The 23,686-nt window shown below is 33.5% G+C and overlaps 1 long non-coding RNA gene across 1 annotated transcript; it reads right to left on the minus strand.

Annotated features, from left to right (window-relative positions):
* LOC118149917 (uncharacterized) lies at nucleotides 1–23,666 on the minus strand. The gene is made up of 3 exons (XR_004737672.3): nucleotides 23,516–23,666; nucleotides 20,430–20,482; nucleotides 1–1,378 (listed from the first exon to the last, which is right to left on the minus strand). It is a non-coding gene; the product is annotated as an uncharacterized LOC118149917 (long non-coding RNA).
* Nucleotides 23,667–23,686: the final 20 nt, after the last annotated feature.

Consider the following 23,686-nt stretch of genomic DNA (forward strand, 5'->3'; position numbering starts at 1 on the left):
GCCAATCTCACATGTCTTCATTAAGGAAAAAATTCACAGCAGCAATTCACTCTCACAAATTAATTTTTTTTCTGATTTAACTATTTCTGTGTAACAAATCACTCCGAAACCTTATGTAACAGACAACCTCTCAAAGCAAAAAATTGTCCTCATCTCTCGTATTTCTGATAGTTAATTGTCTGAAGTGGATAATTCATGCTTTTGGTTTCTCGTGTGGTTGCAGGTAGAAGACAAATAGGACTAGAGCCATGTCTAAGCTTGATTGAGTGAATAGGCAAGATGTGTTCTTTACATATATGCCTAGAAACTCAGATTGGAAGCCTGGAATGTCTGGGTTTAAGGGTCTCTTTCTCTCTCTCTCTCTCTCTCTCTTTCTCTCTCCACCCCTTATCTCTCTCTCCTTTTCTCTCCCCCTTTCTCTCCCTCTCCAGGTGTCCCCTTCATGTGGCTTCTCCATGTGGCTAGCTTAGGTTTCCTCACAGCATGGTAGTCTAGTGTATTCCAATCCTTCACATTGAAGCTGACTTTTCCCAAAGCATGCATGCTAAGACAGATGGATCAGAGGTTGCCAGTAGCATTAGCAAACTGGATTAGTTTGTGAGTTGTGGTTTTTCTTTGGTGAAAAAGTCACAGAGCCAGTCCACATTCAATTGAAAGAACAATAAACCTCACATCTTGATAGGAAGAGTGGTAGAGAGTGTACCAGCTTTCATCTGGACATGATATTTTGACTCTCTTTTCAAGGAAATTTCACTTGCACAGGAATTAAATTCTACTGGTTTATGCGCCTTTCTTCTCTAACTCATTTATGAATGACTCAAGGCTCAGATGAGTGTATTAGTCCCTTCTCATGCTGCTGTGAAGAAATACCCAAGACTGGGTAATTTATAAAGAAACGAGGTTTGACTCACAGTTCCCCATTGCTGGGGAGGCCTCAGGAAACGTAGAATCATGGTGGAAGGCAAAGGAAAAGCAGGCATCTTTGTCACGGGGTGGCAGAACACAGTGACTGGGAGCAGGGGCAATGCCAGAATCTTATAAAACCATCAGATTTTGTGAGATTATCAGGAGAACAGCATGGGGAAATCTTCCTGACTGTCTTCAGCCGGGGTATTGATATTCTGTCCTCAGAGTCATACACAGATTGGGATTTATGCCATCAGCTTTCCTAATTCTCAGGCCTTCAGACTTGGACAGGAATCAGGAGCTACGTATCAGTGCTCCTAGGTCTCCAGCTTGCCAACTGCAGATCTTAAGACATCAAAGCTTCCAAGCCTCCATAATCATGTGAGCCAATTCTTTTTGATAAATTATATCTCTCTCTCTTTATCTCTGTGTTTCCGTTAATTATCTTATGGGTTTTATTTTTCTGGAGAACCTAATAGATATATTGAATTAAAAACAAATCAAATTTACTAAAAACATAAAATAATTTTTTTACTATATAAAAACTTCTGTAAGTCAATAAGAAAATAGCAACATGGTCAAAAATGAGCAAAGTGTCATAAAAATTAAATCATGGAAATAAAATAACAATACTTGTATTATGTAAAAGATGTTCAAGGTCTTTTATAAGATAAATTTCAATTTAAAATAAAACAATTTACCGTTTTTTACCTCTCAGATTGACAAAGATAAAATATTTTACATTATCTAGATACTCAAGGATTGATATAAGAGATACAGCAATAGATTGAATATGTGTACTGGTATTTTCTGTACAAAGGGTAATTTTGCTACAATATCCAAATTAATATATACATATCCTATGATTGAACAATTTTATATCCTAAAAGTATATTCATATTTTTAAATAATTATGTATTTTAGCCTTATTATTGCAACATTATTTTTCATAGAAAAACATCATAAACAAATGTTCATCAATAGAAAATTGACTAAATATCTTATTGTGCAGTATGAGAAGCAATGACATACTCTATATCTGTAAATAAACTAATAAGAACTTAGTTTAAATTAGCCTGCTTGATAATGAATCAGTTATGAAGCTCTTTTAGAACTAATGTGGAATAACTTCCATTATTTTGCTATCACCAAAGAAAAGAAAGATGTGCTACAGTGTACTTACTGTATGCTATTATTTGCAAAATAAGGACACTTGTAAAACACACATATAGTTTTGTATATATACACACATAAACATATGTACATATGTGCATATGCACATGTATGTGTGTATATGTATATATTTAATTGATGTGCATCTTTGACTATACATGTATGTATACTAACAGGCTGTCCACAAAATTAACTTTAGTTTTGTTCTTCTTAGAATAAGACAGTTCTTGGATTGAGCAAAAACTACAAAAACTTTTGTTGTGTCCAGTTTTCTATATATTATTCATTTTTGACATCTATAGGTATTCTAAGCTTTAAATGTACAGTATAATGTGGATAGTGGCATATATCCTTCTCAAGTGTAGACTCAACTATTTGCATTCCTCAAATAGTGAGGTTTTCATATGACTCTTTAATTATACTCACCTGGGACTGAGAGGTTTTAATCAAATAAACAGAAAGTGAGTAATATAAAGAAAGCAATACTTTACATAGTATGGGCAATGCGGAATTGAAAAAATACTGAAACAGAGTGAAATTACCCAGTGGCATGTGTAATCCAGAATATATCAACAGGTGTTGCCAGCATGACTGCCATAGATTATTGAATTAAGAGAATTCATCCACTAAAATGATGCGACATGTGATCCACATTCCTACTTACATTACTCGTTGATATGGTTTGTCTCTGTGTCCCCACCCAAATCTCAGCTTTAATTTTAATAATTCCCCACATGTCATGGCAGGACCAGGAGGAGGTAATTGGATCGTGGGGGAAAATTTTCCCACACTGTTCTCCTGATAGTGAGTGAGTCTCACAAGTTCTGATGGTTTTATGAGATTCTGGCATTGCCCCTGCTCCCACTCACTCCGTCCTGCCACCTGTGACAAAGATGGCTGCTTCTTGTTTGCCTCCCACCATGATTGTAAGTTTCCTGAGATCTCCCCAGCAATGCAGAACTCTGAGTCAAACCTCTTTCCTTTATAAATTACCCAGTCTTGGGTATTTCTTCATAGCAGTGACATTTATAAATAGCATGATTGTATAACAGATTATTTGTCCTACAGAAAATATTTTATACGCACACATGTTTATACAACTGTATCAAGTTATTTTATACACTTGTCTAATTATCAAATTGGGCAAATTATTAGTGACTTTTATTTTCCATATATACAAAGTCTACTCTGTGTTCACCATTATGTCCTAAAATCTGCCATGGCATTTTCATTACAGAGTAAACGCCAAATCTCTTACATTCCTCTGCGGAAATTGTTGCCAATTGCACCTGCTTCTTATATCTCTGATCACATCCTCAGTTATGCTCTACTTGCTAAATCTCTTCCATGTTTTATCAAACCAAGTTTAAAGAGGTCTACTCTTAAAGAACAGAGGTAATCTTCGGGGGTCTCTATAGTGAGTTGTGTTCCCTTTAAATTTCTGTGTTGAAGTTCTAACTTCAAATACCTCAGAATGTGATTACATTTGGAGATACGGCCCTTAAAGAGGTTATTAAGTTAAGATGAGACCATTCTGGTTGGCCCTAGTCAAGTAGGACTTGTATCTTATAGCAAGAGGAGATGGGGACACAGAAACAGACAGAGGGAAGACCATGTGAAGACAAGGGAGAAGAGAGCTAGGTACCAGACAAGGAGAGATGACCAAGCCTCAGAAGAAACCAACTCTACTGACACGTTTGTCTCAGATTTCTAGTATCCATAACTGTAAGATAATACATTGCTGTTACTTAAGCCACTTCAGATCTGTGTTATGTTATTGTGACAGCCATAAAATAGTAATACAGTCTCCAAAAAGGAAGCCAAGCAACAAGAATGTGACATAGACATCTAAGTCTTTTCAGGGAAGAAAGCCTCTGACCCCAGAAGATACATGTTCTGACCAGATTATTTGGTATCATAAGAATGTCTGAACAGGCGTAACCACCATGTATCTGCGTAAATCATCTATCAGCACTCCGTGTTTCTAGATTTAAAAATTGACACTGTGAAGGAAATTTCTGGTTGCAAATTCTGTTGATCTTAGGATGTAGATGCACTTAATATCACGCACAGGCAGTTAGATTATCAGAAAGCTACATATCTTTCCTGAATATCCACAATTAATGCTATTTTATGTTACTTGCCAGTGGGTAAGAACAAATAAAGCCTCTGTATCTGAATTTGATGAAAGTTCAGGATCTGCAAGAAGGTTAGCAGAAGAGGGAACTCTGGTACATGGTAACCACACTACGGGAAGGAGGAACACTCTGGTGAATGGTGACCAAGGGAAGACACTGACCACTATTAGGCCATTAATGGCAGCAATCTGGCCTTGCAAACCACCTTAACTTGATGTTGTCAATCTGCGATGACATAGCGTTTCATAACCTTGGACTATTTAAACTAGTACTAACACTGAAATGATGGAGAAGTTAGCCGAAAACAAATTGAAATGATAGAGGAGTGATAACCTTTGTTATGAGCTAAAATGTGAATATAAATTAACAAAAGATGAAAGTTTAAAAGGATTTTGTGTCTCTTAATAGAAAAAGAAATGCTGGGTTATTTTTTGCCTATTTAAAATAGATTCATTTTGTTTTGTCTTAAATTCATTGAAATAGAAAATTAGCATGAGGTCATGAAAGTAAAGAAAAAACTCATTGTGAAATAAAATGAAAAGTAATTAATTGGCACACTTTCAACTGCTTCTAAGAAAGGGAATGCGTTTCAAGAAAAAAATTAACACTGTAAAGTAATCTAAACAGCAAAGGTCAGAAATACTAATTTTATTGAGAGAATGCTTTAGATCATGTAATCTAAAACAATTCAGCAATCTTCAAGTTTTACAGAGCTGTATGCTGAATTTTACTTATTTCCTTTAAAGCATCTTTACAAGTTATCAAGTGAATACATTCTAAGAATATTTTTAAATTAAGTAAATGATCATTACACAATATTGGACTGCACTCAGACGATCGGCAGTGCTATTTGTTAGGCCACCAATGTTATTCCCTTCATTCTTGAATCAAAGGAAATACTGTTCTTTGTCAGTAAAGGAACTCTTTACTGGTTCCTGTGGTGGTTCATTTAGTGTCCACATAATTGGTCAAACATTATTCTGGATGTTTCCATGAACATACTTTTGGATGAGATTTAATTCGTAGACTTTGAATAAAGCAGATTGTACCTTATGTTACAGGTCGACCTTATTTAAACAGTTGAAGGATTAAGTAGCATACAAGGCTGACTTCCCCAAACAAGAGAGAATTCTCCAGCAGGCTGCCTCCAGAATTCATCTGCAGCATTGGCTGCACCTGGTTTCCCACCTCACTGTCTTTGAACTTAAACTGCAATGCTTTCCTGAGTCTCCAGCCAATCAGCCTCCCACATCAGATTTTGAATTAATCATGCCTCCACAATCACATGAGCCACTTCCTTAAAATAAAGAAATAAATCCATCTATCCACCCATGCATCCGTGTATCCATCCACCCATCTAGCTACATCTTATCAATTCTGTTTCTCTGGAGAATCATGACTAATAAGTCACACAAAATGTTTTTCAATATTCTCCTGTCTCTTAACTGGCCTAACATTTCTGTTTACTATGCTAGATATGAGATTATTCAGAAATTCTAAGAAATTATCCAGTGTTTCTGTTTAGAATTCAGTTTTTAATCTTATTTTGGTTCTCTTGTATGCAAGAAGTAGTTTTTGTTTCTTTCATGATTTTCTCTTGGTCATTTTCTTTTTTAAATAATATGCCTTCATTAAAATAATACATATTCAACAATAAGCTGTCTCATTCTATATTAATACTCAAAGTAATAACAGTGCAAATACAAAAGAGACAACTTTTTTTTATATAATTAAAAAGGCTAGCAAATGAGATTTAACAGAGGTTACTTTTATTCCCTATTTTGTCAACGTAAATGTGTCTTCTTTATACTGATCAACAGGTTGGGAAAACCCACTTATCTTCTACAGTTTGTATTATGTCAGGCAGCAGTATTTCCAACTCTAGGTAATATTCCAGGTTAACAGTAACAATAAGCTGCAGCTTTAATCGTGCGAGGCAATTTTAAACCAATAGACCTAAGGCATGAGGAAGAAAGGCACTATACTCCTTTGCCAAGTGGTAATACTGAAAATAAACTAAATCCTGCTCTTTGTCATCTTTCAACATTTTAACTATTTTGTGGCTGGGTCCACAAGGCCTCTTTGCATTTGTACTGTTTAGAGTTTGTTGAGTTTCTTGGTTGTGTATGGAAATGTTTTCATGAAATTGGTGAGATTTTCAGTTATTATTTCTTTAAGCATTTCCTCTGCCCCTTTCAATCTCCCTGGAATTCGCATTATAGGCACGTTGATGTGCTTAATGGTATCCCACCTTCTCTGAGAGTCTATTGATTTTTCCTCATTCTTTTTTTATCCCTGTTTTGCAGATGGCTTAGTCTCTATTAATCTGTCCTTTAATTTGCTTTCTTTCACCAGCTCACAACTACTGGTGAGGGTTTGTAATTATTTTTTTCATTTCAATTATTGTAATTTTCACCTTGAAAAATTTCTACTTGTTATAATTTTAATATCTTTATTGATGTTTTTGATTTAATGAAACTGTTATCATACTTTCCTTCCTCAAGCATTTTTTCAGTTTTTAAAAATATATTTATACTATCTATTTAAGCCATTGTCTGCTGATACCTCAGCCTTTTCAAACAGTCCTTTTTGTCTGTTTAATTTTTTTTTCTTGTGCATTGGATTCCTGTTTCTTTGCATATCTCATAATATGTGGTTGAAAACTATTTTAGATAATATACTTTTGCAATTCTACTGAGTTGCTGAACCTGAACTCACTTCCAGGACTTGTGTCGTTTGCTTTTGTTTAGTTACTTGCCTGTATTACTTCAGTGTAGCCTCTTTTCTCTGCAATATGTATCCTCTGATTTTATTTCTCAGAGCATGCAAACCATGGCTCACTCATAGGGCATAAGCAGCAGGCTGAAAGAAGTTTTCTAAGGCTGCACACAGCCACCTAAGATGACAGTAGTTTAGCCGGGTTCCCTTTGACTGATTCTTCCCCCGATGGCTGTGTCAAAATCTAGTAAATCTACCTCTATTGGCATCACATCCATCTGGTAGCCTTCACTATTTGCTCACTGAAAACCAAAGCAGCGTTGTTGTCAATGCGCCAGGCATAAACTCTTCCAAAACCTAAAACAGTGAAATTCAGGATCTTTGCAGGAAGGATCATTGAGTCACTATGAATCTTATTTTGATCTCAGGAATTCTCTTCCTAACTGTGCACCAGGTTTTTCTCTTTTAATGTCTAACTTGTTTAGCTTGTTGCTATTATGTAGCTACGAGACTCCTTATAATTACTTCTCACAGTAATCACCATTGTTTTTGACTGTATTCTGAGGCTTGATAGTCTCACAAATGAAGTTAGTCCATTTAGAGAGAGCAACAACCCTGCCTTTTTCCTTATGGTACAATACTCTGCAATTTCTCTGATGCTGGTGGCAGGAACAGTGGCTGACTTCTCTCAAAATGATGGCCCTTTTTTATGCATGGGTTATTGGGTTGGGGCAATAGTCCCAGGTCTTCTCAATGTCTTCCAGCATGCCCTATAAATGAGCCACTGCAGGGTGATTGGGGCCCACGATTCTTGTCTTGCTGAAGTAGACTTTCCACCCTACCAATGACGGTGAGATGAGAAATGTCAACAGCCTTCCCATTCTAGGAAGGCTGTTCTTTGACTGGGAATTGAGGAGAGGAAACCATTTGTTCTTGACAACCCATTCCAGAATAGAGCCTTCAATGCCTGGGTGTAATATCAGACAGGGAATAGCAGATTGCAGAACAAATGCACAAGATTTTGTTCCTTTTACCAAGATTTAGATTTTCTTTAATGTGTATTTATTTGCTTGTTGTATGTTATATGAGCTGAGATTTGAATTTTTAAAAATATAGTTTTCAAAAGTTATGGTTCATTTTCCAAGGAAGATATACAAAATATATAGACACAATTTAAATATTCTGATATATCCAAGCTCAGATTAAAGAACTGCAAAAGAAACAATTTGCCTGTGGCTCATAAACCACCAATATATTCAAGGTATTTTACTCTCAGATAAACAAAGGTACAGATATAGATATACTGAAATATTTTATATCCCACTGGTTACATACCCCAAATAAGATGCAGATGATGAAAAATCATTCTATGCATTGTAATAAACAATATACAATAGTTTACACACGGAATATACAGCATGATTTCAGGACTTTGAACAGTATATTATAAATCAATATTATTACATTTTAATACTATCTCGGCCAGCGCTCAGTGCTGTAGTTCCATACATCTCTGAACACAACCAAAGAGCTATTTCGTATCAGCTGCAAGTTAATCCTCATCTTGTGCGGCATGTTAAAGAGAGCTGGAAGAGACAGCCCACTCTTACTAGAATTAGAAAAGTATACATGTAAGCATATTTGTTTTTAATTTTCTTTCCTCTTTTTAAATTAGGGATGATTCATTATTCTTTATAAATTAGTTGGAAGAAAGTAAATAGATTTAACAGAAACCAGACGATTTTCAATATAGGTAAAGGACAATATTAGTAGCTTAATAGAGTAAATGTATAGCTGTACTTTCTTTACATTAAAAATAATGGCAAGATAATATTAGAAGTACATTAGAACTACAGTTTTTCATAGGGTTTTAAGTAATCATAAACATTCTATAGCACTTATCATTCAAAATTAGTTTATTAATTTAAAATGCTTTTAAAGCATTTTTTAGATTTATAAGATAATACATATATTCAGTTACATTTTCTAATTTTATATGTTTGTGCTGGATGGCTTTTGAAGGTTGACATATACAGATATAACTTGTTTTATTAAACTTTGCTTTATTGCTCTTGTATATCATGGTTTTTTACATATTGAAGGTTTGTGGTAACCCCGCATTGAGCAAGTGTATCAGCATCATTTTTACAACAGCATGTGCTCTCTTTTTGTCTTTTTCACATTTTGATAATTTTCACAATGTTTTTAACTTTATATTATGATTGTATGTGTTATAGTGATGTGCCATTAGCAATCCTTGATGTTACTAATTGCTTTGGGGTGACAAAAACTGTGCCTATGTAAGTAGTCAAACTTATTCAACAAATGTTTTATGTGTTCTGACTTCTCCATTGACCAGTCTTGGAGTCTTCCTTTCCTCAGGCCTCCCTTTTCTCTGAGACACAACAATGTTAGATTTAGGCCAAATGATAACTGTACAATGGTCTCTAAGTGTCCAAGTGAAGGGAAAAGTTGCATGTCTTTAACTGTAAATAAGAAGCTAAGAATGATTAAGTATATTGAAAAAAGGAACGTCAAAAGCTGAAATAAGCTCCAAACTAAGCCTCTTGTACCAATTAGCTAGGGTGTGAATGCAAAGAAAAAGTTCTTAAAAGAAATTAGAAGTGCTACTCCAGTGAATGCAAAAATAATAAGGTAAAACAGCCTTACTTCTGATATGAAGGAAGTTTAGGCTATTTGGATAGAGGATCAAATCAGCTAGAATATTTCCTTAAGCAAAAGCCTAATTCAGAGCAAGGTTCTTACTCTTTTCAAATCCATGAAGGCTAAAAGAGAGGTGAGAAAGCTGCCAAAAAAAAAAAAAAAAAAAAAAGAGTTTGAAGACAGCAGAGGTTTGTGAGGTTGGTTCAGGAAGTTTAAGATAGCATCAAATAAAGTACAAGATAAAGCAGCCAAGGCTGATGTAGAAGCTGTAGCAAGTTATTCTAAAGATCAGGCTCAGATCACGAATGAATGCAGCTATACTGAAGCAGTGATTTTTAATATAGACAAAATAGTCTTTTATTAGAAGAAGTTGCCATCTAGAGCTTTTATAGCTAAAGAAAGGTTACTTACTGGCTTCAGATCTTCAAAGGACCAATTGACTCTCTGGACAGAAGATCATGCAGCTTGTGACTAAGTTGTTTCATTGAACTTTGCCAATAATGATGAGCCAATGCTCATCTACTTCAACACCCTAGTGCTATTAAAAATTATGCTAAATCTATTTTGCTTGTGCTCTAGAGATGAAATAACAATACTGAATATTTTAAGCCCAATGTTGAGAACTTTTACTTAGAAAAATATTTCTTTTAAAATATTGCTGCTCAATGACAATACACCTGGTCACCTGATCATTCTAATAGAGACATCTAGGGAGATTAATGTTGTTTTCATGCCTGCTAACACAACATCCATTCTGAAGCTCATTGATAAAAGAGAATTTTGATTTTCAAGTCTTATGATTTCATAAATACATTTTTTAAGTCTATGGTTGTCAAAGATATTGATTCTTCTGATGGATCTGGGCAAAGTCAGTAAGGATTAGTCCTCTGGATCTTATTGAGAACATTTATAAATCATGGGAGAAGGTCAAAATATCAACAGTAACAGAAGTTTGGAAGAAATTGATTTCAGCCCTCATAGATAACTTGGAGAGGCTCAAGGCTGCAGTGGGGGAAATAGCTGCAAATGTGGTAGAAATAGCGGAACTAGAATGAGAAGTGGAGCTGGAACATTTGACTCAATTGCTGCTATCTCATGGTAAAACTTGAATGGTTGAGAATTTGTTTCTTTGAATAAACAAAGAAAGTTGCTTCTTGAGATAAAATCTAAACTTGGTGAAGATGCTATAGAACATTGTTGAAAAAACAAAGATTTAGAATGTTGCATAAACCTAGTTTATAAAGCAATGGTAGGTTTGAGAAGGTTGATTCTAATTTTGAAAGAAGTCCTACTGTGGATAAAATGATATCAATAACATTGCATGCTGCAGGAAAATCTTTCATGAAAGAAAGAGTCAATTGACACAGCAAATTTTGTTGTTAACTTATTTTTCAGAAATTGCCACGGCCGTCTCAATCTTCAGCAACCACCACCCTGATCAATCAGCAGCCAATAACATGGAGTCATGACCATTCACCAGCAAAAAGTTTATGAGTCACCAAAATATCAGATGATCATTAGCTCCTTTAAGCAATAATGTATTTGTAATTAAGGCATGTACACTGTTTTTGTAGACATAATACTATTGCATACTTAGTACACTACAGTATAGATGTAACTTTTATATGCATGGGGAAGCCAAAATAATTCACAGGGCTTGCTTTATTGTGATATTCACTTAATTGCAGTGGTCTGAAAATAAACTTGCAATATCTCAGGTATGTTTCTACCATAGTAAAAAATTTGTTTATTAATCAATAGTGATAATTGAGGATTTGTTTATATTATGAAATGGCACACACACGATTACCCTATCAAGATGTATATTTATGCTTGAAACAGTAAAATATTGTTGCTGCTTAAGTGGAAGTGGATAATGTATTATTTCCTTAAGAATCTTTAATTGATTTAGTTTATTAAGTGGTAGAAATATAATTTTTAAAGTATTAATTTAATTATCTAACATCATCAACATTAACCAAAGCACACCATAATTTCCATATGTACTAAAACAGGTGCTCAACACTTTTTATATTAATAAAAAAATCTACATGGAAAATTACTTGTCGGACTCCTCATTTAAATGGAAATCAATTCTCTTGAGATAAAGGGCATTCAACAATTAAATACTACTCTCTGAAAAGAACTTTATTCTAAAATAATTTATTCATTACACATTAAAGTTATTATGTGGCTCCAGTAGCCTGAGTTAATAAGGTTTAAAAGGCATTAACTTTATATTTTTTATTCAGTGTATTATTTCCATTTACTTTTAATCTAAAAAAAAAGAATTAATGCTGGCTTTTTCTAATAGAATTAACTATTTTCAATCAGTATTAAATAACAATTACCCAGTAATAATTTATTTTAAAATTAATTTTTATTTTCTCTTGAATCCTTGAGAGTTTTCCCTAATGGCTAGGCTTAACACCTGGATGATGGTTTGATCTGTGTAGCAAACCACCATGGCAAACTACACTTACCTATGTAACAAACCTGCACATCGTGATACATGTATCCTGGAACTTCAAATACGTGTGGATGTATATTAAAAAATAAACTTTGAGCTGTCTCCCTCTCCTGCTTTTCTTAGGCCAAATTGGGAATTGGGCTCAGATTGTCTGCTCAGTCAGCCCCTTCCTCTTACATTATTCTCCATGGTTCCCTCTTCAAGGTACCATGCTATAGTACTTGTTCTTAGGTTGTTTGTATGAAGGGCATGCATTATTTTCTATGCTAAGACTCTATCACTGTGTCTTCAAAGCATGACATAGCATTTATATAAAACTATGCTTCATAAGAAAAATGTCATTGCAGATACCATAAGGTGTTTCAAACACTGGCTATACTACAGGCAATGGCTTATAAGAATACAATTTATTTTAAAGATATTTGGAGGTTCTTACAAATTTTAAACATCCAAAAATATATCAGTGTTAATTTGTTACTGATATGATCACTCTTCCTAATTTTTAGAATGAGATTCTGTTACATCAAAATTGACAAAGTAAAATAAATCTTATTTTTTTTCCTAGCAGATAGTGCATTTATTTAGAGGTTCCCATCCCTTTTAACCACAGAGATCTCTTTTAACTACAATGTCAGACAATTTAATGGATTCTCAGAAGAGTATCTTAAGTTTTAATAAAAATTCTGATAATTTAAAAATAAGCAAAAAAAAAGAAATATATTTTATTTATTTTCTCATTATTACTTTGTAAAGTTAGGAAATTGTATATCAATATATATCAGGTATAATACGACAAATGCCTATACCTAAGCCTGAATTAAAGGATTTGCAATTATATACAAAAATCTGAAACCACTGTCCAGCTATTTCTTTTCACGCACCTTGGGGCAAGGAAAAAATAACGGGTCAATGGACAAAATTACCTATTGATTGCTCAACAAAGTGCATCCTTTTTTATTATAACAAGTTTTATTTTTCCCTTCTAGGTGTTTGTGTATTGGAAAACCATTTAAAGAAGATATCAACTAATTGAAGGCTTAAGTGTGAGTTTGACTTTTTATGATTAATATAGAAATATATTTCCAAGTGTCTTAATTTTCCTTAAAAATGTTAGATACTATTATAAATTACATAGTATAGGGAAGACGTTTATCATTACTTATTTAAATTGGGTCTGCAAAGGAAGCCCTGCAGACAAATTTTATACCCACTTAATGCCAAGATTGGCTGGCTGGCTCATGAGATGGTATTGTTGATTTTCTGCTCTTACCTAGAGTCTCTATGTGTTCTGTCATGTGTCAATTCATGGTTTCTTACTTTCAGGTCCAGATTACAGTGTTGGAGTCAGTTCCCCCAATAGAACCAGAGGTAAAACCAGAGACTTGGGGTAATGTAATTGTGTGTGTATGTGTGTGTGCGTGTGTTTGGAGACTAGTATAGAATGAAAGAATGTGGGATAAGAATCAGTTTTGCATAGCATAATGAGAAGAGACTAATTGTCTGGAAGTTAAAATTATGCAGTGATCAGATGGTAAATTGCAGAAACTTATGATACGTAAAAGGAAGATCCTAAAAAATAGACACTGTAGTGCTCGTAAGTAAAAACTGAGTAGTCAAACTAAATATCAGGCTCTCCTAGAAAGTGAGTTAATTAAATGAAGAGAAATATTAATAGTTGAGCTTTAACACGCAGTGGTCATGGTTCTCCCCTCTAAAGCTGGGACTTTCATTCACAGAGTAGGTGGAATATGATATAACTTGTAGTCTTAACAGAATTCGAATATTGTAGATAATTTACAAATGATTCAGGCCAGATTGAAAAATAGTTTTGTGCTTCTGATTCTTTGACTCTGGTGTTCTTACCTTTGAGATCATGTATTAGCTAACCCAATTTCTGTTGAAAACACAGGTGCTGAGGGTAATTCAAATCGTGTAGGCACTATGTGAATTTTTCTATATTCTCCTCATATGTCTGTTGGTAGATGCCATTTCTACCATCTGCTTTTATCTTTAGGTAAGCAAGATTCCTGCCAGGCTTTGACTTCTACCCTTGGCCTTCCTATACAGGGTTGTAAAGAGTAGTGTAGATGTTTGAAATTGTGTTTAAAAGTATTACAATCAATATAGACTAAATTTTGATGCAATAACAACCTCAGAACTTTTACAATCACTGCTAGAGTGAGAGGGAGAGAAAGAGTGAAAAGAGAATGTCACGTGAGCTGTACACTATCTCAACTGTAAAACACAAAGGTTACCTCCACTCACATTTCATTGTCCAAAACTAGTCTTAAAACTGTGCCTAACTAGAAATGAGCATGAACTATTGTGTCTGTCATGACCAAGGAGAGGAAACTGGTTATCGGTCAGTGTCAATATTGTCCACAAATGTGAATGACATTTTACGATGTTTTGATTCTACCCGTCACCCACAAAAGTACATTGCATATAATTGGAAAATTGCATATGCTACATTTTTAAAACAACACTTCTCTCCAATGAGCTACATGGAATAATTGTTTTAGATTATTTAATTGAATATATTACTAAGCATTTTTATATTACTAAGCTTTTTTCCCACTCAAACAGAAAGTACTCTTACAATCAAAGAAATGTGTTTGTTGTCGTTGTTGTTGTTTTAATTTTCAAACACATTTTCTGGACTCAAAACAGAAACACTGCTTCAAACCTCAAATACCAACTAAGTCATAATATCTTTTGTATGGTAAGACACTAGACCCAGAATAATAGAAGAAAAACAGTAGAAGATAAATTTAAAAGTCAATGGAAGAAAACATAATTATAGAGAGTTGTAACTGCCATATTTACTTTTAAACTGGTAATTTATATCTAAAAGAAGTAAGGATTTGATGAGGAAAGAACAGCAAACAAGAGACAGAAGCACTAATTTCTAGATGCCTTTTTGACATTAGTTAGTAAAACAATTTTGGAATGAAACACTGATCTATGTTTCTTCAATCTAATTAATTTATAGTGTCTCATGTATATTTTTAAAAGGAGTTATACTTTGAAATGCAACTGATTAGAATATTTTACTATCTTTTCTGTGAAGTTTAACATTTTGTAAGCTTTAGCTTTTTAATACAATGGAATTATTTCTATTGTCATTTTATTATGCAATACTATAGTAAAGCTTTAAAACATAAAAAATACAAAAACATAAAATAATAAATAAAGATAAAATTCATAGAATAATTTAGGACACTTGTAATCTATTTCAACAAATTATCCTATTAACTTTTAGGATTGTTCTTTGCTTCTAGTATCTCATTTGAGAATTTACTAATCTTAAGCTGTCAGATCCTACTTTGTTCACTTCCTTAACCATATTTTCTGCCTTCATCAGACCCTTGCATTCTTAAACTTTCTTGATTTATAGCAAAATAAATATTAATATTAATTCATGTAAAGATGTATATTTATAAATCTGTTGATGATTTCCTCTGAGTAAAGCAGTTGTCCTACTAAAGTGCCATGTTCTGTCTTTTCTTTTCCAGGTACTCATGTATATGGGAAACTGTGTGTGTGTGCATGTGCGTGTGTGTGTGTGTGTGTGTGTGTGTGAGGACAGTCTCACAATAGCCTTCTCTTTATTTTGGAATTGAATATGGGAGCCTCAATTCTCTACATATGTGTTCAATATTTACATGTTTTCCCTTGAGTTTTTCTTTTTGATGTCTTTTTCTCAAAAACAAACCGTAAAACCAGTAAAATTAGAAAATATACTAGTAGCATTTTACGGACAAACATTGGAAACATAATAAAATAAAAAAAACAATGATTTCCACAGAAACATATATCACAATTTACAGATTATGTAAGTGTCCCATGAATCAAGACAAGAGACTCAAAAATGAGTGAAACTCCTTCCTTTGTGTCCTCCTTCATTAAATCGTTAGATGCCCCAAGTGAAAAAGCCCAAGCTTTCACACCAGGTATAAGTCATGTGATTTATTTGATTATTTAATTTTCCATTCACTACTTAATCAGATGGAAAAAAAGCTAATATTTTTCTAGGGACTACAATTTGTTCAAAATCTAATAAAAATTAAAGCCAAAATTTAAACATAGATCTGCCAAATTTCAAAGTCTCTGCTCTTCCCATAATGAGAGGTTGCTTTCCTTCAAAAAATATATCTAATGACCAGCCTTCTGCAATATCAAGATGGAATTAAATTATAAAAAGTGTTATCTAAATTTCAGGAAAATATGTAATATTTTTCATGGTACTAAAGAAATTAAATTGATTATCCTATGGAAAATGATGGTAGCTGTACCACAAGAAAAAATATTAAATACTTATAATACAAGGTTTAATAACTAATTATTTTTAGTAACAAGTATATTTATAAAAATGACTTGAATGTCATCTACCTTTTTGATAGATTTATCATGTATAATTACACAATGTAAAAAAATATTATTTGGTTTGTAGAAAACAGAATAAATACTTGTAAAACATTTTTACCTTTTTTAAAACCTAATCCATTTGAAAAAATCATCTTTAATATAATTGTGTCATTAAATCACAAAAATGGAAATTACGTTAACAGCAGGATGTTATCTTTTATTGAGGGCAAACAGCAGGGTTGCTGCTAATGAGAACATCATCAATTTATCAGCAAAAGGTCAGCCTAAAGAGCTCTTTACCTAACTTCTCCCTCAGTAGTTATTTTCTCCTTTTGATGGCATTTTGCACTGACAAACTAGACTCATATGTCGCTATATTATTATGAATCAATCTCTACTATAACAAGAAATACAAAATTGCAAGATACATATCGAGGTTGGTACAATACTCAGTAGTTAATTTCTTTCTTTGTAAAGAATATTAAGATAATTTTGGTAACCTTACTTTGTTGTTCATTTATTTTTAATAGATTGAAATTATATTTTAGTATGTTTTCATGTAAAAATTTTGAAAGGTGTACAGCTATATTAAGTAATGCATAAGTTTATGGTTGGATTAAAACAAGCCTTAGTACACATTGACCTGATTTTTATTTTTATTTTCCTAATTGCTTGCTCTTCTAACAGAAAGATAAACTGGCAATCAAAATGACAAACTCATTTATTGTGAATTTGCAATCTGCCATACACTAGTCTGTTTAATAAACACCTTTGATTTTAAATTCATAATGACCTTGTAATACTTACAATGATAAATTTTTGTTTGCTTTTCTGTAGATATTTGAAGGCTGCCACAAGAGTTTGTGAATATTTGATTAGAGTTGTTTTACTAATGATATTCAATAATTTAGATTCAGGCCTTTGGAATACAAGGCTGTGGAAGTTGCTGATTACATCACTTGAAAGTCTGTGCTTATAGCACCTTTTGTTCAGTATCCTGTGTGTATTTTCGGTGAAAGGTCACTTATAATTTTCTTGCTCCAATCACTAGTTGACTAACTCATTGTATTACCAGACTTAATCCATACATGAGGTACATTTTATATAAGCTAAAAGAGGGCTGAATTCATATATACATAATAATGCTTATTACAGTGATACCTGATCTCATTTATTTAATTCCCCACCTCAATTTCTGCATTTGCCAAAGGAATGAGTAACTGCCCTTCACTATGTTGAAAAAGATAGTGAAAATGTATGAGGCAGTGTTAGAACTCAGAATCTTTCTACAAATGAGTACCATGGTGCATACATTTGTGAAGTAATGCACTTTTCACATTTTTTTTGTGTGTTTATATGGCTCTGTTTTCCTGTATGATTTCAGAAACTATGTATGCAGTTTTGTGACTAAATTTTTTACCCTAACAGCACTATTTAAAATTTCAATTCAAGAACACTTAATTTGGTAAAAATATTTTGTTTAATACAAACATATTAGACAATATATTATTAAAATCTTGTTTCTTTTTTTTTTTTTTTTTGTCTTTTTGTTTTTTTCCTTTTTTTTGTGGAGAACGGGGTCTCGCTATATTGCCCAGGCAGGTCTCGAACTCCTGGGTTCAAGCTATCCTCCCGCCTCTGCCTCCCTAAGAGCTGGGATTACAGGCATGAGCCACAGCGCCCGGCAAAATCTTGTTTCTTTAACTTTGAAAACAGGTTGCAGGCTGTCAGTATCGATGACTGAATTATATAGGAGTTAGCCTATATCATGTTTTTGAATCAGTGATCTTAATTCTATGCTATATGTCAAATAGAATTTCAGTTTACTAGGAGATATTAAACCAGTTAAGGATTACTATACAAATGTGAAGATGCAGAAAATTGTGCATATATCAAAATCACATGCCATACATTTTTCTATCAATAAATAAGATTACAAAATTACATAAAATGATTTAACTCCAGTTAAGTGAAGATTGTCAATGTATTATCTTTAAAGCAACTTATTAAGTTAATTACTTGAGGATTTAATCTTTAATCTGATACTCCTTTGCACTAATGATAATGTTTATATTGGTACATTTTTATCAAGCACTTAGTAGCCTATAATACCACAATTATGTGACTCTAAAAATAAGAATTATAACCATCAAGGCTTACAGCAGTTAAAGTGGAAAAAAATAATGTTTCTCACATAATCTATTAGACTGCTATTGTAGTTATTACCCTATTGTGGGTATCTTGACTCATACATTTGACAGTTTAAATACCAAAGTTTTCTCTGGACTAACTTATATTAATATTATAAAATAAGTTATCAGCGCTGGAAGGTCTTACAAAACCATAGGTCAATGCAGCATTAGATCAGATCTCTTCCTTCTTTCTATGGTCTATTTCCACACTTTTGCCTAGTCTACAGCAGTACCCTTTTCCCATGTGTAGAATGACCAGCTTTACCCTTTAGGTCTTTGTGTGCTTTGTCAAGGACTGAAGCAAAAGTAAATAATACCCTAGTCCATTTGCAAGTGTGTGTCCCTCCCATTATTTTGAAGATATGACTTCACTGTTCTGCTTGCCTGGTTGGAGCATTTGAGATGCATGATGAGTTAAATCAGCTGCCCAGCCTAGATAAGCTGAGCAGAATAACTTAACTTTTTTCATGAAGTTTATTTTCCAATTAACAAAAAGAACTTCTCTAGCAATGTTTTTGCCTGTGTTAGCTGTAGCGAACTTGCTGGTTTATGAAAAAGCATAAAACTGTGACGTATATAGATCCAGCTAAACAATAAGAAGAAACTGCTGTTTATATTCAGTTAAGCCAACATAAACAATCACATTGAGTAGTTTGATCTCTTTCGCCTACAGGAAGACATATAACCAGCTTTCTTTGTTCTGATATAACTGCTCAAAAATGAAACACAAAGGAAGGAGGGATGAGTAATATGTGGAAAAGCTGTACTACAGCAAACATTTGGTAGTGCAACTCTTGCCATCTTCAGATCACACATTGTTCAGATGTGCTTTGTAAAAGAGTGTTTTGATCTTTAACTAGAATTTCAGGGAGATTTTCAAAGAAATATGGCTTTTTATACTCTTTGTGTCAACATCATTATCTTCTTTACATTGGGAAGACCTTTCCCCCTTCATGATGCATAAAAGAAAAGCAAACATTTAAACTTCCTACCTTAGGCAATAATTGCTTCCTCCAAAATGTCAACTCATTTGTGAGCTGTTTCATGTACTGGCCGACATAAGGAAGTTATTTCATAATGCTTAGGAGGGCTCAGAGGTGATCCCTCATAATCTTGTTCAATTGTTCACTATCACTGACTGTAATATGTTAATATTGACTTTGCCTTTTATTCTCTATTTTTTTTAAAGAAAAATCTTCACCGTGATTTAAATTAGCCCTCAACATATATCTTGCAGAGAATAAGTTTGTGTGCTTATTATATAAAATCCAAAACTTATTTGATTGGAAACTAATACTGTTTCTATTTATGTGTTCTTTAACAATTTTAACTATATATTATTTGGACTAAAAATAGCAACTAACCCTAAACAACTTCTGAGGAACCAAAATAATTTAATTTTGTAAATAAATTTTAAATAAATATTAAATGCCAGGTACTGTTTTAGGTCAATAATTAATAGGAAACAAAGTCTCTCTTTTCCTAGAAATTATGCTCTAGTGGAAATTTTCTACAGTTGGCACATAATTGTTTTATTATTAATTAATTTATAGTACAATCATTTATGTAATACATACTATGCATGAAGTTCTTTTTGACATTGGGGTAAAGTATAAAAAAAGAGTTATATGCATGTCAACATGTAGTGCATTGATCTGTGGATTGGGAAACAGAGGCAGTAAAAAATTAACAAATAATTGAGCCAGACAGTACAAGTTGTGATCAGTGTCATAAAGGGCATTTTCAAAGAGATGAGAAAAAAAGTAATTAGAAACCACATACAAGATAATCCAAACTAACCTCTAAAGCAATGCTGTTTGTGCTGAGAACTTGTAGATGAGAATGAGCAGGACCTGCAGAAAATTGAAAGGATATTTTGACATATTCAGAGTGTCAAAACAAAATAGAAAATACAGTTAAACCTGCTAGGTGCAGTGGCTCACACCTGTAATCCCAGTACTTTGGGAGGCCGAGACGGGTGGATCACAAGGTCAAGAGATCGAGACCATCCTGTCCAACATGGTGAAACCCTGTCTGTACTAAAAATACAAAAATTAGCTGGGCAAGATGGCATATGCCTGTAGTCCCAGCTACTTGGGAGGCTGAAGCAGGAGAATTGCTTGAACCCAGGAAGCGAAAGTTGCAGTGAGCCAAGATTGTGCTACTGCACTCCAGCCTGGCACCTGGTGACAGAGTGAGACTCTATCTCAAAAACAAAAACAAAAACAAAAACAGTTAAACATAAGAGTAATCAAAGAAGCACAAATTTAGCAAATATTAGGAATGATTTGATATATTTGAGTTGCAAATTATCTGATAAGTTTTGAGAAATGAAAACTCTCATACATTGTAGTTACAGTAAATTGGATATCAGTTTGGAAGTATATACTCTTACTAGTTAGTAATGTTTACTAAAGCTACTGTATTCATTGGATCTGGGTAACGGGAAGAGGGTGGAAGAATTTTGGTGCATGCTAGAAAAAGCCTCTATTGTTCTGAATGTACTGGTATGGATAACTCTGGTGAAGACTCAGAAAGAAGACTATTGAGAAAGACTCAGCTTTCTTGGAGAATACTTATTCAATCCTGAACGTAATTTGTTAGAAATAGGAATGGCAAAAACAAGTCTAATGAGCTATCAAATGGAAATGAAGCACATATTATTTGATAATGAAGGAAAGGCCATCCTTGTTATAAGGATGTTGGTTTGCTGCACTCATCAAACTATCATCTACATTAGGTTTTTCTCCTAATGCTATTCCTCCCCTTGCCCCCACCCACTGACAGGCCCCTTAGTGTGTGATATTCCCCTTCCTGTGCCCTTATTTGTTACTGTTCAACTCCCACTTATGAGTGAGAACATGCAGTGTTTGGTTTTCTCTCTCTGTGTTAGTTTCCCACAAATGATGGTTTCCAGCTTCATCTATGTCCCTTCAAAGGACATGAACTCATTGTTTTTTTGGCTGCATAGTATTCCATGGTATACATGTGCCATGTTTTCTTTTCCCAGCCTATCGTTGATGGACATTGGGGTTGGTTCCAAGTCTTTGCTATTGTAAATAGTGCTGCAATAAACATGCATGTGCATGTGTCTTCATAATATAATGATTTATAATCCCTCAGGTATATATCCAGTAATGGGATTACTAGATTAAATGGTATTTCTAGTTCTAGATCCTTAAGGAATCATCACACTGTCTTCCAAATGATTGAACTCCCAACAACAGTGTAAAAGTGTTCCTATTTCTCCACATCTTCTCCAGAATCTGTTGTTTCCTGATTTTTTAATGATCGCCATTCTAACTGGCGTGAGATGGTATCTCATTGTAGTTTTTACTTGCATTTCTCTAATGACCATTGATGATGAGCTTTTATTCATATTTGTTGGTCACAACATGTCATGACTAAAACACCAAAACCAATTGCAACAAAAGCCAAAATTGACAAATAGGTTCTAGTTAAACTAAAGAGCTTCTATACAGCAAAATAAACTATTAGAGTAAACAGGAGATCTACAGAATGGGAGAAAAATTTTGCAGTCTACCCATCCGACAAAGGGTTAATATCCAGAAACTACAAGAAACTTAAACAAATTTGCAAGGAAAAAACAACCACATCAAAAAATGCATACTTTTCAAAAGACTTTCTTTTTTCATAAACCTTGTCTTTAAAGTGATTTATTTTCATACTTTATTTCCATGTTTTACTTCTAAGTATTTGAGCTTGAAGAGTCACATGTAATAAATAATTTGTGCTGTTGATTTTAGATAGATCTTATGCCACTTAAGAATAAACACTTAAGTCAACAGGAGTTTATAATTTACTCATTAACACCTCCTTAATTATATCAAATTATATGTCAGCAGCTATTAATGTGATCTACCTTCATTTTCTTTTCTTAAAGTATCACATCAGTGAAATACATTATTACACATCTTAATATAGAAATATACAACATAATACGTTATTAGAATAACATTACTTGGATTTTATAAGTTCTGTTATCTTACAATACTGAATATGTTTTACATTTAAAAAATATTTTCTACTTATATTCATAAATGAAATTGCTCTCTAGTTTTATTTGGGATAGCTGGATTGATGGTTGCTGTCAATTTAATGATAATCTCAAAGATGACTTTAAAAGATTATCTTTTTCTATAACCTGGAGTGCTGTTATTTATAAAATATTGATGTTTGTGATATATATATATATATATATATATGTTTTACTATTAACATGTTTTTTATTTATATTATTTTATTATTTATTTATTTTGATATGAAACCTTGGTCGGTTACCAGGCTGGAGTGCCATGGTGCTATCTCCACCTCCTGGGTCTAAGCATTCTCCTCCTTAGCCTTACAGGTGCACACCACCATGCCCAGCTCATTTTTGTGATTTTAGTAGAGATGGGGTTTCACCATGTTGATGCTTACAGGCAACTTACATAATTTTTTTTGAGTTGGTTTTCTTTGAGTTGTCTCACATGTCTGTATCTGTGTTTTTCCCCATGTGTTCATACTTACAGACATAAATGTTCTCTGTTTTATAATGGAAATCAAGTAAGACTCCTAAATGACCGTGGAAATTTCCATACTTTATTCAGAGCAGAACCAATGGGAAAGAGATTATAGTCATTATAATTTTCAAGATCCTAGAGATTCTACTATTTGTGTGGAGAAGAGGTAATATTGTAAGGTGATAGGACATTGAATTTTGCATTTATTCAAGCACAACATAAATGTGGCTGCTCGCTAAGGTTAAGTCGAACAAGAAAAGAGTCCTGATTTCAAGTCAGCCTATGAAGTGTGCATTACTGAGTGTCCCATTACCATTAGTCTCTCTTCACTAGGACATGCATAATATCTGTAGCTCCACTTACCAACTAGGTAGTTCTTCAGTTCTCTTGTTCCATGTAGGTCTCCACAGAGTGGAGGTGTCACTTCTATTTTTTAAAAGATATTTTCTAACCTAATTCCTTCAAGTTTCACATATTTTGGAGGGCACTCTTTTAATCTCTAGTGATTTGAACATCTCCCTTTTTTAGGTAGAG

Source organism: Callithrix jacchus, chromosome 21 (assembly GCF_049354715.1).
Source record: "Callithrix jacchus isolate 240 chromosome 21, calJac240_pri, whole genome shotgun sequence".
NCBI lineage: Eukaryota > Metazoa > Chordata > Mammalia > Primates > Cebidae > Callithrix > Callithrix jacchus.